This window comes from Liolophura sinensis, chromosome 6, assembly GCF_032854445.1.
Source record: "Liolophura sinensis isolate JHLJ2023 chromosome 6, CUHK_Ljap_v2, whole genome shotgun sequence".
NCBI lineage: Eukaryota > Metazoa > Mollusca > Polyplacophora > Chitonida > Chitonidae > Liolophura > Liolophura sinensis.
In genome coordinates, this window is record NC_088300.1 from 48,112,433 (window position 1) to 48,127,717 (window position 15,285).

A 15,285-nucleotide genomic window follows, 5' to 3' on the forward strand; every position below is an offset into this window, starting at 1 on the left:
TTGAATTCTGCGCCTGTACACACAAGTTGGTTTGAATAAAAAGATGTATTTGTTTGTTGTTTCATATTCATATATAGATACGAAGCCAATAACAAAAAGAACCGGTTTTCTGATGTAAAGATCTGAGTTCAGTCTCGGTGTGAGTTTAGTCTCGGTGTGAGTTCAGTCTCGGCGTGACCCATAGGGTATATTCTTCGTTATTACACACCGCTGGTCGGTCACGAAACATGGCCTTACGCCTGTCGCCAATCATGCCATTATGCCTGTCGACTTGAGTAACACAGTTACCAATCTTGGCACTACTTCTGTCGGCTTGAGTTACACAGCCACCAATCACAGCACTACGTCTGTCGGTTTAAGTAACACAGTCATCAACATCCCATTTCGTCTGTCAGCTTGAGCAACACAGTCATCAAACATGGCACTGTTTCAATCAGCTCGAATAACATGGTCACCAAACATGGTACTTCGTCTGTCGGCTTGATTAACACAGTCATCAAACATAGCACTGCGTTTGTCGATTTGAGTAACACAGTCATTAAACATGGCACTGCCTCTGTTGGCTTCAGGCGGTCATCAAACATGGCATTGTATCTGTCGACTTTACAGTCACCAAACAGTCACCAAACATGATACCCAACTAAGTCAGTGCGACTAAAAAACTCATCAAACATGATTATTTTACCAAAAATTCCATAAATTTCCATTTAATTAGAAGGAAAGGAACGCCGCATTGGCAATGGCTCAGCCATATAGTGGCGACCATTAAGTTAGAGGTGAGGAATGCAAAAGTACTCATGTCTTTGTCTTGGAAATTACGCAGTCCTGTTGAAACGATTGGCTAAAAATATATGAGAACAAAATCGTCACCAGAATGGTAGTCAGGGCCACTTGGGTATATTCGATTGAAATCCCAACTGAAACAGTCCCGTATATTTAGGTGAGTTGATGAACGTACATATAAATAACACAAATATAAAAAGTGCACGGTCACCAGAGAGGAAGGCATTACTCAAGTCTTGTATCATAGTCAATTTCAATCCAGACTGGTATCCAGATGGTATACAGGCTATAAAGCCGGCAGTGTTCTAACAGGTTGAAATCAGAATCTGGCATGTTACACAGCACAAAGATAGATCAGTGAATATTCTAAAACGATCTACTACATATTTTCCTTATCTTAAACCTTGCCATTCGTGTATTGGGTATTATATGCGCAATTGCTAGCGTTTTGCTTTTCCCAGCTCTTTTCAGTATTATAACGACGGAGCCTGGACTAGTTTTTACTTTCATTAAACACATGAAAGCTATCTGCCTACCTCATTTGTCGTAGGCAAAGCAATTAGCACGGTCGTGCGAGAATAGGCATTGGTCTGGGTGCAGAATCAAGGTATGTAATATTGTGCACTGATCCAGTCACAAATGCCTGTCACAGTATATGTATAACTCAGCACTATGAACTTAATCATTGAAGCAAACATGTTGCATATTAAGCCTTGGCAATGAAACCGTTCGTATAAATCAAGGTTCCAGGTAACAGATGCAAATGTAGGCTTGACGTAATTGCACGAATATCCATGACGCGGTTTGCTTTACGTGTAGAGGAAGTGGCATTTTGTGGGCGCATGTACGTTTGCTTGTCTTTGCGTGGACACTAAGTTACAACGCAAAGAGATGACAGCATTTGTTGTAAGAACAAGAAATAAAAATGGGGTCACTGAAATACTGTATTGTCTGAGGAACACATAAAATACCTTCATATTTGAATAATTTATTTATTTATTTCATTGGTGTTTTACACTGTGCTCAAGAATATTTCACTTACACGACGGCGGCCAGCATTAAGGCAGGAGGAAACCAGGCACAGCCCGGGGGAACCCACAACCATTAACTCCACTTCTTGGAAAATTTTGGGAACAACCATTTTGTGAACAGGTTATGTCGTCGATGTGGCGAAATTGTGCAATGCTTCGCATTAGATCTGATACCTGTTTCATTCTTTCGAGCTTAACTTTCACCAATACAGATCTTCTATTTCCTAACCCGGAACTCGGTCTTTTCGAGAGTGCTGTCCTCAACATGTCAAAGTTATAAAAGAAAGAACATGTTTCATTTAATCCTTCTGTAATTCTGACTGCATATCACCTAATCATTCCTGAATAATAAAGACTATAACCTCACAATTAACACAAATCTATAAGGCTTATCGAAAGCAACCCAAACATTGCTAAGCGCCATTTTCGATAGAAGTCGGCCGCGCTCGCATTGCCCTGAAGAGATAAACTCATAGAGTGTTTGTTAGAAAACAAGAAGATTAACTAAAATAGCGATTGCAAGTTCTTTGGGAGTCTTAATTTTCTTCTTTTTTCTTCTTTTAATAATGAGCAGAAGGAACTATGTTAGCAACTGTTGGGGAAAAAGGAAAATTATCTCAGTTTTGAGATGACAAACAACGAAGCCTTATGATTCCAAAATGGCTGTTTGCAAAGTTCGAATTCAGTGCGATTGGAATGCGTCAATCATATTTGTTTTAATTACGACGTTATGATCTTTTATCATTTTCTTTATAGAGGTGATATGAATTAAGATTACTTGAAGATCACGAGAGACCTGAATTCACCGCGTACAACATTCGCATTATGAAACCAGCACGTGGCGACAAGACCGAATTCTAGTTTAGTGAATGTAACGATTAAGAGCCGTTTAATGTGTAAGTGAAACTGAAATCAAAGCCATTCGATTTCAGAACCCGGGCCACATATTCTCAGAACAGGAAACAGGCGGACAGAAGACCAAAAATTGCCGCATTATGATTATCTAAAAATAAAACATCAACTAGGTTACGATCGTCTACATATAAGGCCCCCGTACTTGTATTTATCTCATTTCAGACAAAATACTCCGCTTTTCATTGAACAACATCGGTCACATGGAGGGCGTGTATATTCCCGTGTCCTGCAACCGGAGTCATATATGTATTTTGAGCAGTACGCCTCATGTTTGAGGGTTACAATACAACACCTTCTATTTCCGTATCCATTCAGTGAACAACCATGTAACTAACAATATGGAAATATATTGCCCTTTTGAAAAATGAATGTTATGACTGTATTGCTGTTTTTGTAACTGCTGCGGCTGCAACTTTAAATGAGGCGGTGTGTCAGGTACCTGGTGAAAAGCGGTGGTTCATTGCGGGTAAAAACTCTTGAGGGCGTCATTTAACCCAGTTTAAACAAATAACTGCTTGTAGTTAGACCTCGATTTTTTGGGACAATATTACATGGGTAAAATTTTACATGGGCAAGATGCTTTTCCTTAAAAACACATTAAACAACGTCATGCTCATTGCATCAGACTTTAAGGTAAGTTGTAAGAGCATCAAGCTATCTCCGTAGAATGTAATAATATGAGAGGAATACTCAGATGTCAACAGACCTACTCAGCTGTTTCAAGAATACATTGTGCGACATGTAATTTTTGTGAGAAAAAATTACTCAACGTAAAGGCAATATATTGAACATAAAAAGAAATTCACATTTGGAGCATCGAAGTCAGTAGACTCCGGATCAAAACCGGGTCGGGCTATACCAAAGACTTGTACAATAATACTTGTCGCTGCCTCGCGTGACGCTCATCACTGAGAGGTTAGAGCAAGAAAACAGGACTGGTTGACCCTGTGTTAGTACAATGTGACTGGGTGAAGTGTCATGTGTAGTGTCTTCGGTATGATACTTCGGTGGCGGCAGCACTTTGGCGGCATGGACTCGCCCTGCCACAAGAAGACATAGTATTATATAGACACACCTAAGGACTCACTCGTCGTCAAATAACTGAAAAATTGTTAAGTACGACGTTAAACCCCAAACATATATGCATGCATACACATTTGGAGAATTAAATTGTATTGAAAATTGGTACCGTAGTACAAGGTACCTAATATGGGTGATTAGCACAATGGCTAGGTCTAACCTAACACGTTCGACCATTGCAAACGTTGTCAATCACGCAGGACGCTTGCAGCACGCTCTTTTGTGAAAACCTTGCACTTGTGCTAGTTCACATGAACACAGTTTCATGTGGCTCGACACTAAGACGTGAGCAGAATTTGGTGGTTCATGATTAGGGAAAACACGCCAACAATGCTCGAGAGATAAACAATTCTTATGTCAAGCCATCGGCTATATTAACGACATCTGATCGCCCAAGGTCAGGGCAGCCATGTGTGGCGGCACATGCCGAGGCAATCAAATTTGGCTACGTCATTTGTGTGATAGCAACGTCAACCATCAACGCACTGCTTAGAGATTGTGTAACTGCTTGTGAGAAACCGCTTGTGGGCTCACGTCTTCTCGTAATTCAAGGGGACCTCAATGCAGCGAGATATGGGGATCAGCCTGTGCCGTTCATGGCTGCTCATGGCCTCCATTTCCAATGTGACAATGCGACACAACACAGAACTGCTTTGACGCGAAATTTCCTGGAAAATGCGGGTATTGACGTCATGGAGTGGCCATCGAGATCACCTGACCTCTCATCGAACACGTATGAGATGCTTTTGGAAGAAGCTCCAATGCTGATGGCTAATTAAAGTGACCCTTTTAATGTAAACGTTGACTGTGGAGGGTTCATGCGCCAAGCACACCTTAAAGCCTAATCTTGTTTTAGTAAACGCTCATTACGTCCATAGAGCAAATTTATCCTTAAGCTACACACTTCTATATAGGTATGCTTGGAACATAAAGTAACACATGTGAACTTTCATTTTTGTTCAGTGTATGCGCGGAGGCTGTTCGTGAACCATTTTTTTAACGTCGCTGAAGCTTAAAATTCTGGTTAATTTGTATTAACATAGATTAGCTCTTTTTAGGTCTGGCATTCATGAGAGATCCTGGTCAGTTTGACTCACCCTTACCTGTCAACCTGACCCTAAGATAACAGATATAGTCTTTTTTTTAATTTTTGAATAGGGACGAGAAGAGATAAATCAACCCAGAACTGATGTGGGAGACATGGGGACGGGGCTCAACTTACTTTGTCAACCACAGAATGAAAAGAGTAATTTTTCAGGAATTTAATTGCACGCATCAACAAGAAGAAGAACTGGATAAAAATGTAGAGTCGTGATAACCCTGTATAAAAGATATAAAAATTTCTACATGTCCCCTCGGGATTCGGCATAATTATCTTGTGGAAGAAATTTTTAAAATCCAAGTTTGTACCGCATTGTACCAAGTCGACCTGAACACATCCTCTCCCCCACTTTTTTTTACAAAGCAACTTTATTTTTTGTTGCGTGATTATTCAGTAGACGTATGTGCGTCATTAACTTTCTATTAATTAACACTGATGCTCTCCTGTCTGTCTGTAAAGGCCTTTCTTAAGCGGTTTATGTATATGTATTTCTTTACACAACCATGTGTATGAAGAATGAAGCTTTACCGCAAAAAATTTATATATATATATATATATTATATATATATTATATATATATATATATATATATATATATATATATATATATATATATATATATAGACACATTCTGTTAGTCTGCGCGTGTATAGCCTTCCTTGAAAAATGCAGAAAACGCAAAATACCTTAAAATGAAATATAACTGTTTTATAAATGTCTCCACCACCATTACGACTGGCCGTAAATGTTTGAGGGGACAACCCTCAAAGATGAATTTAACTTTTACTTCTATTTCACAATTTCTGGAAAATTTCCGGCAGTGGTCACATCGTTCATCTAGTCTCCGGATACAAATTACAGCTGCGAGAACGTTGGGATTTTTTGTGGCGGCAATTCTGATGTTTTTTCCTCAACTTCCCGCATTTATATCGTAAATAGTTACCTTTCAATCTTTTAACCAAAACTAAATGCAGTAATTATAACCACTGCGAAAGGATTGACTTGATATATGAGCCACATATTATCACTTCCATTTTCAGGTATACCTGAATATACCTCAATACGGCGTGAGCGTTAGTGATGCGTACAAACGAAAACATGTACATGTATTAAAGGCGGAAATTTCCCTACACTCTTCTGTCAGTTCACTCGTCTTGAATTCCCGGCCCTCTGGCAAGTATAACCTTATTGTAACTTTTATTACTCCATTTTGCAAATACAGTCTGAATCAGGGGTTGTAACAGGAGGTCTCAACAACAGGAATTAGCATAAACAATCATAACTGTTAGCTATAGCATCTGATGTATTCCGGTTGTATCCACTGTGATCTAGAAAATTAGCTCCATACGTCTTAACGTATAAATGCTGAAAAGAAGTTAAGAGTCAAAAATCCATCTGGACAAGATATTCAAATTTACTATGATTGAATGTATGTATATATGTATGCCTGGCATTTTTACTGTGATGGTAGATTGTGCTGATAACAATGGGGTAATACAAACTGAAAATTATTCTGTCGTCTTTTTCCCCAGTAACGGTATGGAATGATTCGTCATTCATTTCACTTTATCCATCAATTATCTGATTTATAACAGCACGCATTACATTCATAACGGCATGGGTCATTCTAGTCCATTTAGCAATAAAACATCATACAAAATTGTATAAAAGGAGAAATTTTAAAAAATACAATATTATTTGCTTCCAATGCGATGTCTACATTTTCGTAGACAATATTGACACTAATTTATATGTACTTTCTGTATTGCCATTTATGAGAAGTGAACGCATTTGTCCCTGGTTACTGCAGGGATATCCAATGTTTCCAAAACCAAGAATTAGGTCACCCGAACGCCAGCAGTGCATGGGAACGCTGGACAACACGTGATACATGGATGTACTTGACCCGAGGCTGGTTTCAACATTAAACCAACTACATAGATTTTTCTTTTCTCTGAAAACAAATAGAGCTAGTTTTTACGGTTTGGGTAAACACCATTTTGCGAGACCTCTTGCCCTACTTATTTATGAAACTGATACTACATGAATGCCTCTGAAACTACTTTCATGCATCTGATATTACAACTAAACGTCTGGAATCATTTTGTATTCGTTCAGGCCGACATGTTTGTGTCGTCACAAGAACACTAATAAGTGAATGGGTATAGCACGTGTATAGAATTTGGGAAGATAATTGTCTACCAGATGCTTGAATTCGTTAATTGCTTGAATGAGTCTATCGTATTAGCTCTTCGTGTATTTCCGAGGAATTTCGTGCATGTAGACTATAAATGAATGGCTTGAGCGGTTGCTTAGGGCCAAACATATGTTTTCACAGATTCCCTAAACGTACACACAAGACAATAAAGATCAATAACTTGAATCGATTGATTGATTCACTGATTTACCAATTCGATGCATTACGTTAATGCCAAAATAGTCACATACACCCACTCGTACCTGGTACCTGCACGACTATCTCCTCATACAGCTACACACATGCGCAATATTTACCAATGTACGATTTAAAGATTTGTTTCCTGAAACATCGACTACACTATCGACTATAGATAATAAGAAAATAATACCATTTACATTGTATATAGGATGTTTTTGTTGTTTGTTTGTTTGCCTTTTTCTTTCGAGAGGGATCGGAGAGGACGTTCCACGGGAGTATTAGAGCTGAGATTCAGTGTTAGCAGTGCATAACTTTGTAACGCCAATGTGAGTTGTTCAAGATTGTAGATTAAATACATGTGGAAATGTTCACATTACAATATAAGTCTAGAATAACCTGAAGTACAAAAGCAGAAATCTTGAAGACACATTGCCAATTTCATAAAACTGATTAAAATATGAGTCTGAATTCCCTGCCTTGATAGTCATTGGGGCCTTAAAATTCATTTAAATTCGTTTGCCTGAATGTAGATGTAAATGTAGGTGAAAAGCTGATCAGCATAAGTAGTAGCTACTAGCAATAGATGCAATACCAAAAGATGAATTAATGTATGAAGTAGCAACTAGCAACAATTGTTATATGTAGGTGAAAAAACTAATTAGCGTAACATGTAGCAACTAGCAACAGAAAAGTAGGTAAAAAGCTGATTAATGTATGAAGTGGCAACTAGCAACAATTGCTATACCACGTAGGTGAAAAACCTAATTAGCGTAAGTAGTAGCAACTAGCAACAGTTGTTTGTTTAGATCCCACATATTGAGAAATATAAAACTCCACTTGAGAAACTCAAGAAAATCCGCTAGCAGACCTCCCCATGTAAGACCGGACAGGGAGCAAATATGACCTGGGCTTGAATTCACAGTGATCACACTGGTGAGAAGTACCTGTGTCATTATACTGCCCTAGCACGCTAACCACTCGGCCACAGAGGCCCCCCAGACAACTACAAGCTATGTGAACATATACACTATGGTCATAAAACCCGTCTTTTTCTATTGATCCTAATTCTTTTCCACAGCCGCTTTTGACTTAAGCCCAGGTTACAGATCCGTATCTAATTTTTATTCTTTGCTTGAGGTTAATGTATTGCTTGTATCTGTAGTATTCCTCAACTCGCTGGAAGCGGAAAACCTGTCTCATCGTCATCACCACCCTCACATTTCCCTCACAAATTATTCATGCATGGGATCGGGCGTGATCTAGAGAAGAGACATTGTAAGTAGTAGAGTGACGAATGTTGCTGTTGGCTCACTGAGCCCAAAGGTTGATGCGATACGACACCAATGTATTGTGAAGGTATCTACAGAACATGCACATTGTACTTAAGACAACATGCACTCCAGGGTTCACATGCACAAATGGGTGAACAAAGGTTCACTGTACAGGAAAAACATACAGCATCGTAAGCACGTGGTAGCATAATTTGTTAACGACAACACGACCTTACACGGGTGGAACAATTGAGTCTTTCAAATATCCAGGATATGTATTTCGAATATTACAGCACATGTCGCTCTCTACGCTCGCTTTACATCAGTGCCATCACTCCACTAGCTTGACCTCGGGGCTGCGCGACAACGTTAATGTAGGCTTGTTTTGGCTTTTCTTCTCCAATGGGGTTCCTATAGCGCTGAAGTATTTCAACAGTATTCAGCGATAAAATTGTTTCAGTGTTGGTTAGAATGATGCTGTGCACACTTTTAATAGAGAGAATGCATTTTATAAAAAATATAAAAAATATTGTTAGAAAACAACGGTAGAGATTTTGTGTTTTCTGCCCTCACTTTTTTGTCTCATCATCGTAACCCCAGTAACGCCTGCGTTGTTCAAGATTTCTGTACAAATTTTACTTCTGGCCTCAGTGATGTAAAGCGAACGTATACAGTGAACAGCGCAAGCGCTGTTATGGCTGATGGCTTGAAGTTTGGGATTCTTGCTAAGAGTTGGTCTGTGTTGATTGGGTGTCCGCGCTAAGATAGGCATCAATATGGGTTCGGACGAGGGGAGCTCAGTGTATCCAGGTTGTCTAAGGAGGAGGGAACCGGTCCAGGGCGGGAAACGCAGCAGGCAAAACCTCCCGTGTTCAGCATCAGTGGGATCGCGACCGTGAATAGGCAACACTTCGAAACCTGACTAAAACAGTCAAACCCACTCCTCTTTTGGCACCTTTTTGTTTTATTTGACTGGTGTTTTGCGCCCCTCAGGTGCTAGACGCCGAAGTGAACGGACGTTTCGGTTATTCTCTGCTGTTTACACATTTGTGCAACAACAACGCTTGTTTTTGAAACTAATTTTTTGGTGAACTGGGTGCCCACAGTATAACTACATAAAGATGACATATGCAAGATACATATTAATGGTCCTGTACAAATTTGCTACATTTAATGTGTACCGGTTTATGAGTGGTTCTAGTATATAGCCCGACTGTGAATTCCACGCTTCACCAAATACCTTGACTGTACATGCTCTTGGAGAGAGCTGGATGCGAGGACTCAATGCTACTGGTGAAGAACTTTTCTATGGCTGATGGCTTGAAGTTGGGATTCTTGCTAAGAGTTGGTCTGTGTTGATTGGGTGTCCGCACTAAGATGGGCATCAATATGGGCTCGACGAGGGAGCTCAGTGTATCCAGGTTGTCTAAGGAGGAGGGAACCGGTCCAGGGCGGAAACGCAGCAGGCAAAAACCTCCCGTGTTCAGCATCAGTGGGATCGCGGCCGTGAATAGGCAACGCTTCGTAACCTGACTAAAACAGTCAGACCCACTCCTCTTTTGGCACCTTTTTGTTTTATTTGACTGGTGTTTTGCGCCCTCCGGGAGAGTGTGCTAGACGCCGAAGTGAACGGACGTTTCGGTTATCCTCTGCTGTTTACACATTTGTGCAACAACAACGCTTGTTTTTGAAACTAATTTTTTGGTGAACTGGGTGCCCACAGTATAACTACATAAAGATGACATATGCAAGATACATATTAATGGCCCTGTACAAATTTGCTACATTTAATGTGTACCGGTTTATGAGTGGTTCTAGTATATAGCCCGACTGTGAATTCTACGCTTCACCAAATACCTTGACTGTACATGCTCTTGGAGAGAGCTGGATGCGAGGACTCAATGCTACTGGTGAAGAACTTTTCTATAACGAAAGTTATACTGAGGTAGTAATGGCTTACCATTTAAAAATACATTTTTTTCATTTAATTGGTGTAGTTTAAGGACATGCTCAAGAAATATTCATTTATACAAACTGACGGCCAAACTAACTTTCCAAAAGAAACCACTCATAAATTGAATTTTAACACACATTTTCAGCGAATTCAGTCTGCTTAAACCCAGTAAAAATCCAAGGAGCCCAAGGATATTCCCACATGGGGAAAGCTACATGTGAGCCCACGCCAATCCGTTGCAACAGAAAAAGAAAACCACGTGACCCGAGGACGGGCCGAAACCGCAAGGTCAAAAAGAGTATAAAACGTTAAAGCCAGTATGTCAGATCTGCACTGCGTTAAAAAAAAAACACCGTAGTGATGCCACGACTGACTCCAGAACAATGCCAGAGGCCCTGGGTATGGTGGCTATGAGAGCCACTCATGCCGACCATTCAGAGGGCAGTTATTGACGGCCCAACATCGACGTCAGAGGTTGAGGTGGGCCCTAATTGTACGACGTTGGCTGTGATTGGCAACAGGTCGCATTCACAGATGAAAGCCGTTTCTGTCTGTTCACAGCTGATGGAAGACAGCGTGTATACAGTCGAAGAGGCGAAAGAACGGGATTAGCTTGTGTTCAGGAGGTGGTACCGTATGGTACCGTATGGAGGAGTGATGGTATGGGGAGGGATTTGTGAACAGGAACGGACACCACTGGTCATTATAAATGGGAACAGCTCGGCGTTACGTGGATGACATTACGTCCGATTGTTCTTCGCTTCCTTCACCAGCATCCACGTCATTACTAGCATGACAACGCCAGAGTCCATACAGCTCGAGTCGTGCAGAGCTTCCTTGACGCCAAGGACGTCAACGTCTTACCATGGCCTGTACGTTCCCCAGACATATATCCCATAGAGCACCTCTGGGACGCCCTGGATCGCCGCGTAAGACAACGAGCACAACTAGCTAACCGTCAAGAACTGGAACAGGCTCTTGACGAAGAATGTCATCGTATGCCACGTGAATTCATCAGACGACTGACTTTATCTGTGCGTCGGAGAATTTTTTGCATGCATTGAAGCAAGGGGTGGCCACACAAGGTACTGATGAGGCGACTTTATCAAACTGAACAACTTTTTCCTTACTCACCAGATTGGCCATCAAACTGAAATGTCGATTTTTTTAACCTGTGACGGCTATGTGGGCTGCTGTACATTTCCTTACTTTGGACGTGGACGACCTAAACATATTGTTGTTTTCAACATGAAATCATAATAATTATGAATTAGAAAAGGTTCTCTAACTTCATTTTTTTAGCAAGAATATGAACTTCAAACATATCAATGTGTAGAGCTTTTGTTGTTATGTGTCACTGACTAAAGGAAATTTTGGTAGCTAGTATGACTGATTTTACAAACAAATGAATATAGGCGACTCGCTAAAGGAAATAGACTATAAAAGGGTAAATATGTTTAAACTGCTAATAGAAGATTGAAGAAAAGTGAAGAAAACCGTCTAAAGAGATAAACATGTTACTTTCATTTTTTTCCGTTGATTGCCGTTGGCGTGTGTTTCGCCTGAGTCTCCCATGTGTCAAGCAATCAGGTCAGGTAAATAAAACTCAGTTCATTGTTAAAAATTATGCCGACTGAGGCAGGTCGTTGAACGCCATGTGGTCGCTCGAGCGGATATACATTTTAACATAACAGATTAGAGAATTTGCGTCAGCGTATATGTTAAGTGTCACCACAGGCACAGACTCCATTCACTACTGCTCTTGCTGGGTACGTTGTTTATCATACTTGTAGCTTAACTACAACTTCAAATTGATGATCATAAAACTGGTTTGTATGGGGCAGGGGTCGTGGTTGTGTAGTTTTTCCTTTCAATAGCTTGCCTTTCAATCGCTATTTTACTCAACGGGCCTTAATTGTACTACGAATTTGTGGGTCGGGGATCTCCGTAGCCAAGACTATTGGCATACCCTCCCCTCCGACCGTACGTAGGAAGGCCTGATGTAACACGCGGAGGGTTATAGGTTTCCTCAAGGTTTTGCCCGGTTTCCTCCCACCATAATGCTGGCCGCCCTCGTATAAGTCAAATATTCTTGAGTATGGTGAAATAAATAAATTAATAAATTTTTGCATGAACTTCTCTGTTCTCACTGTTCGAGGGGCATTGGTGACTACAAATATAATATAATTAAAGATGTTTAGTACAGAGAGTAAAACCTGAGCAGCGATGAAGCGGTGACAGCGTGACAGCTGCCAAATAGTCACACTTAACCGGTGATACACAGCCTCTTTTCAGTTTACCTCATTTAGGGTTTTATTCTAATTGTTCATGTAAGTGCATAAATAGTAGCAATTTACACGCCCTCTGGTACCATGGCTTAAGCAGAATTAGTTTTTAAAATGCAGTGATGTTAACTGCAATTTATTAGACGTCACTGGTCTAGAAATACTCAAATGCTGTGTTGTCATCACATTTAACATACAACCACTATAAAATACCACATAAGCGGTCGACAACGTTCGTATAGACCTTGATGACGCTGATAACGATCAAACTCAACTCAATCAGACTGTGCCTCAAGTGCCAGCCGTTGTGTACATGCCAAATAAAAGATAAAAAAGTGCGAAAAATTAGTTGTAAATGCGATTTTTCATATTGTTCTCGACTTTTCATTGAAGAGGAAAAAAACGGTGGTTTTTTGGGGCCATCTCTTGGTATATATAGTCTTCATTTAACAATTATAGAAATGAGGCTGTAGCACATGTTTAATAAAAAATATTTGCGCTAGAATTTGGTGTTAACAAATGTCTTCAACCTTAATTTTGACCATATTTATATTTTAAATATATTCATAATTTGTTTAAGACTCATGTGAATAGTTGTACGTCATGCAATGGATTGCCGAAGGAGGTAGTAATGTTACCCCGGGTATATTGCTTAATGCTTTCATTACATCACATATTCATTTATTTTATTGGTCTTTAGCGTCGTGATCAAGAATTTTTCACTTACATGACAAGGAATGAGGTTTATGGATGGAAGAAATTGGACTGCTCGCAGAAAAAAATGCACCAACCTTCGCCAGGTACGTGACAAATCACCTGACATAAAGCCCCACACCAAATAGTAAGAGTTGGATTCGCACACGCGACTTCTTTGGCCCGATGGTGAGAGTGTGACAGCGGTTTACGACTTGAGCCATGCAGCGAACTCCAACCCGCCCCAGGGGCCTCCGTGGTTCAGTTGGATAGCGCGCTATCGCAGCGTAATGACTCAGGAGCCTCTCACTAATGCGGTCACTGTGAGTTCAAGTCAAGCTCATACTGGCTTCCTCTCCGACTGTACGTCGGAAGGTCTTCCAGCAACCTGTAGATGGTCGTGTGTTTTCCCCAGGCTCTTCCCGGTTTCCTCCCACCATAATGCTGGCCACCATCGTATAAGTGAAATATTCTAAAGACACGGTGGTGTTTGATATATTTTATATGTATTCATTGGTTCTACTCTTTGTTATTTAACTCCATGGTGTTTTAAGTCCTACTGGTTATCAGGTGTGCGCCTGCGAGAAATAACCACGCCACTCCACGTACCTGATAAACTTCCTGACGTGAGGCCACAGTCGAGTCAGCGACAGCTGGATTGAACTCGCGCTGGCCAGGTTCAAAAGCACATGGCTTCAATTGAGACACATGGGTGTAATCAACGAATAGTGAAAGATTGTGAACTTTATCTGTGGTCATCCTTGTAGCTGTTTAAACGTAGCCAGTTAATCCACGAAATTGGCATTCTAACTCTCAATGGGTTATAAATGTATGTTAAAATACCCATGCAATGATAAAAATACTGGTTTCAAATCAAAAGTGTTACTAGACTCTATACGCCCAACCTCTGGCAATATAAACAAAGAAGAATACTGGTTTTTGTCCCTTTTTATTTGCTTTGTTAATTGTTTACCCAGTCTCACGCCGACTTTGAGAAATGGACAGCTCCCAGACTGGCGTAAGTGAATAGAAAGATAAAAACACGACGGCACCTCTTAAAGATACAAACATAAGACTCGAAGATGTTTTTGCGGACCAAAATCTCAGTGACCTATGATAATGACTTAACTTCTTTTGGAAAGTAAAAGGCCATTTCGAAAACAGCTGTGAGACAATATATTCTGTAATCCACTATAGTGTCATGTCTGGTGTTATTCACACGACGTCATATATGTACTTTGGGACAGCTGTGAGAGAATTTTATGATTTTATGCGTCATGTGTGGTGTCATTACCCTGACGATATTTATGTACTGAGAGGCAATATATTCTGGGATTGATTAGGGTGTCATGTAGGATGTCAAAGGCATGACGCTATATACGTACTGGTTGACCGCTGTGAGACAACATAGTGATTGATTAGGGTGCCATGTAGGATATCACCGGCATGACGCTATATATGTACTGGTTGACCGCTGTGAGACAACATAGTGATTGATTAGGGTGTCATGTAGAATGTCATAGGCATGACGCTATATATGTACTGGTTGACCGCTGTGAGACAATATAGTGACTGATTAGGGTGTCATGTAGGATGTCACCGGCATGACGCTATATATGTACTGGTTGACCGCTGTGAGACAACATAGTGATTGATTAGGGTGTCATGTAGAATGTCAAAGGCATGACGCTATATATGTATTGGCTAACCGCTGTGAGACAACATACTGAATGATTAGAGTGTCATGTAGAATGCCATAGGCATGACGTAACA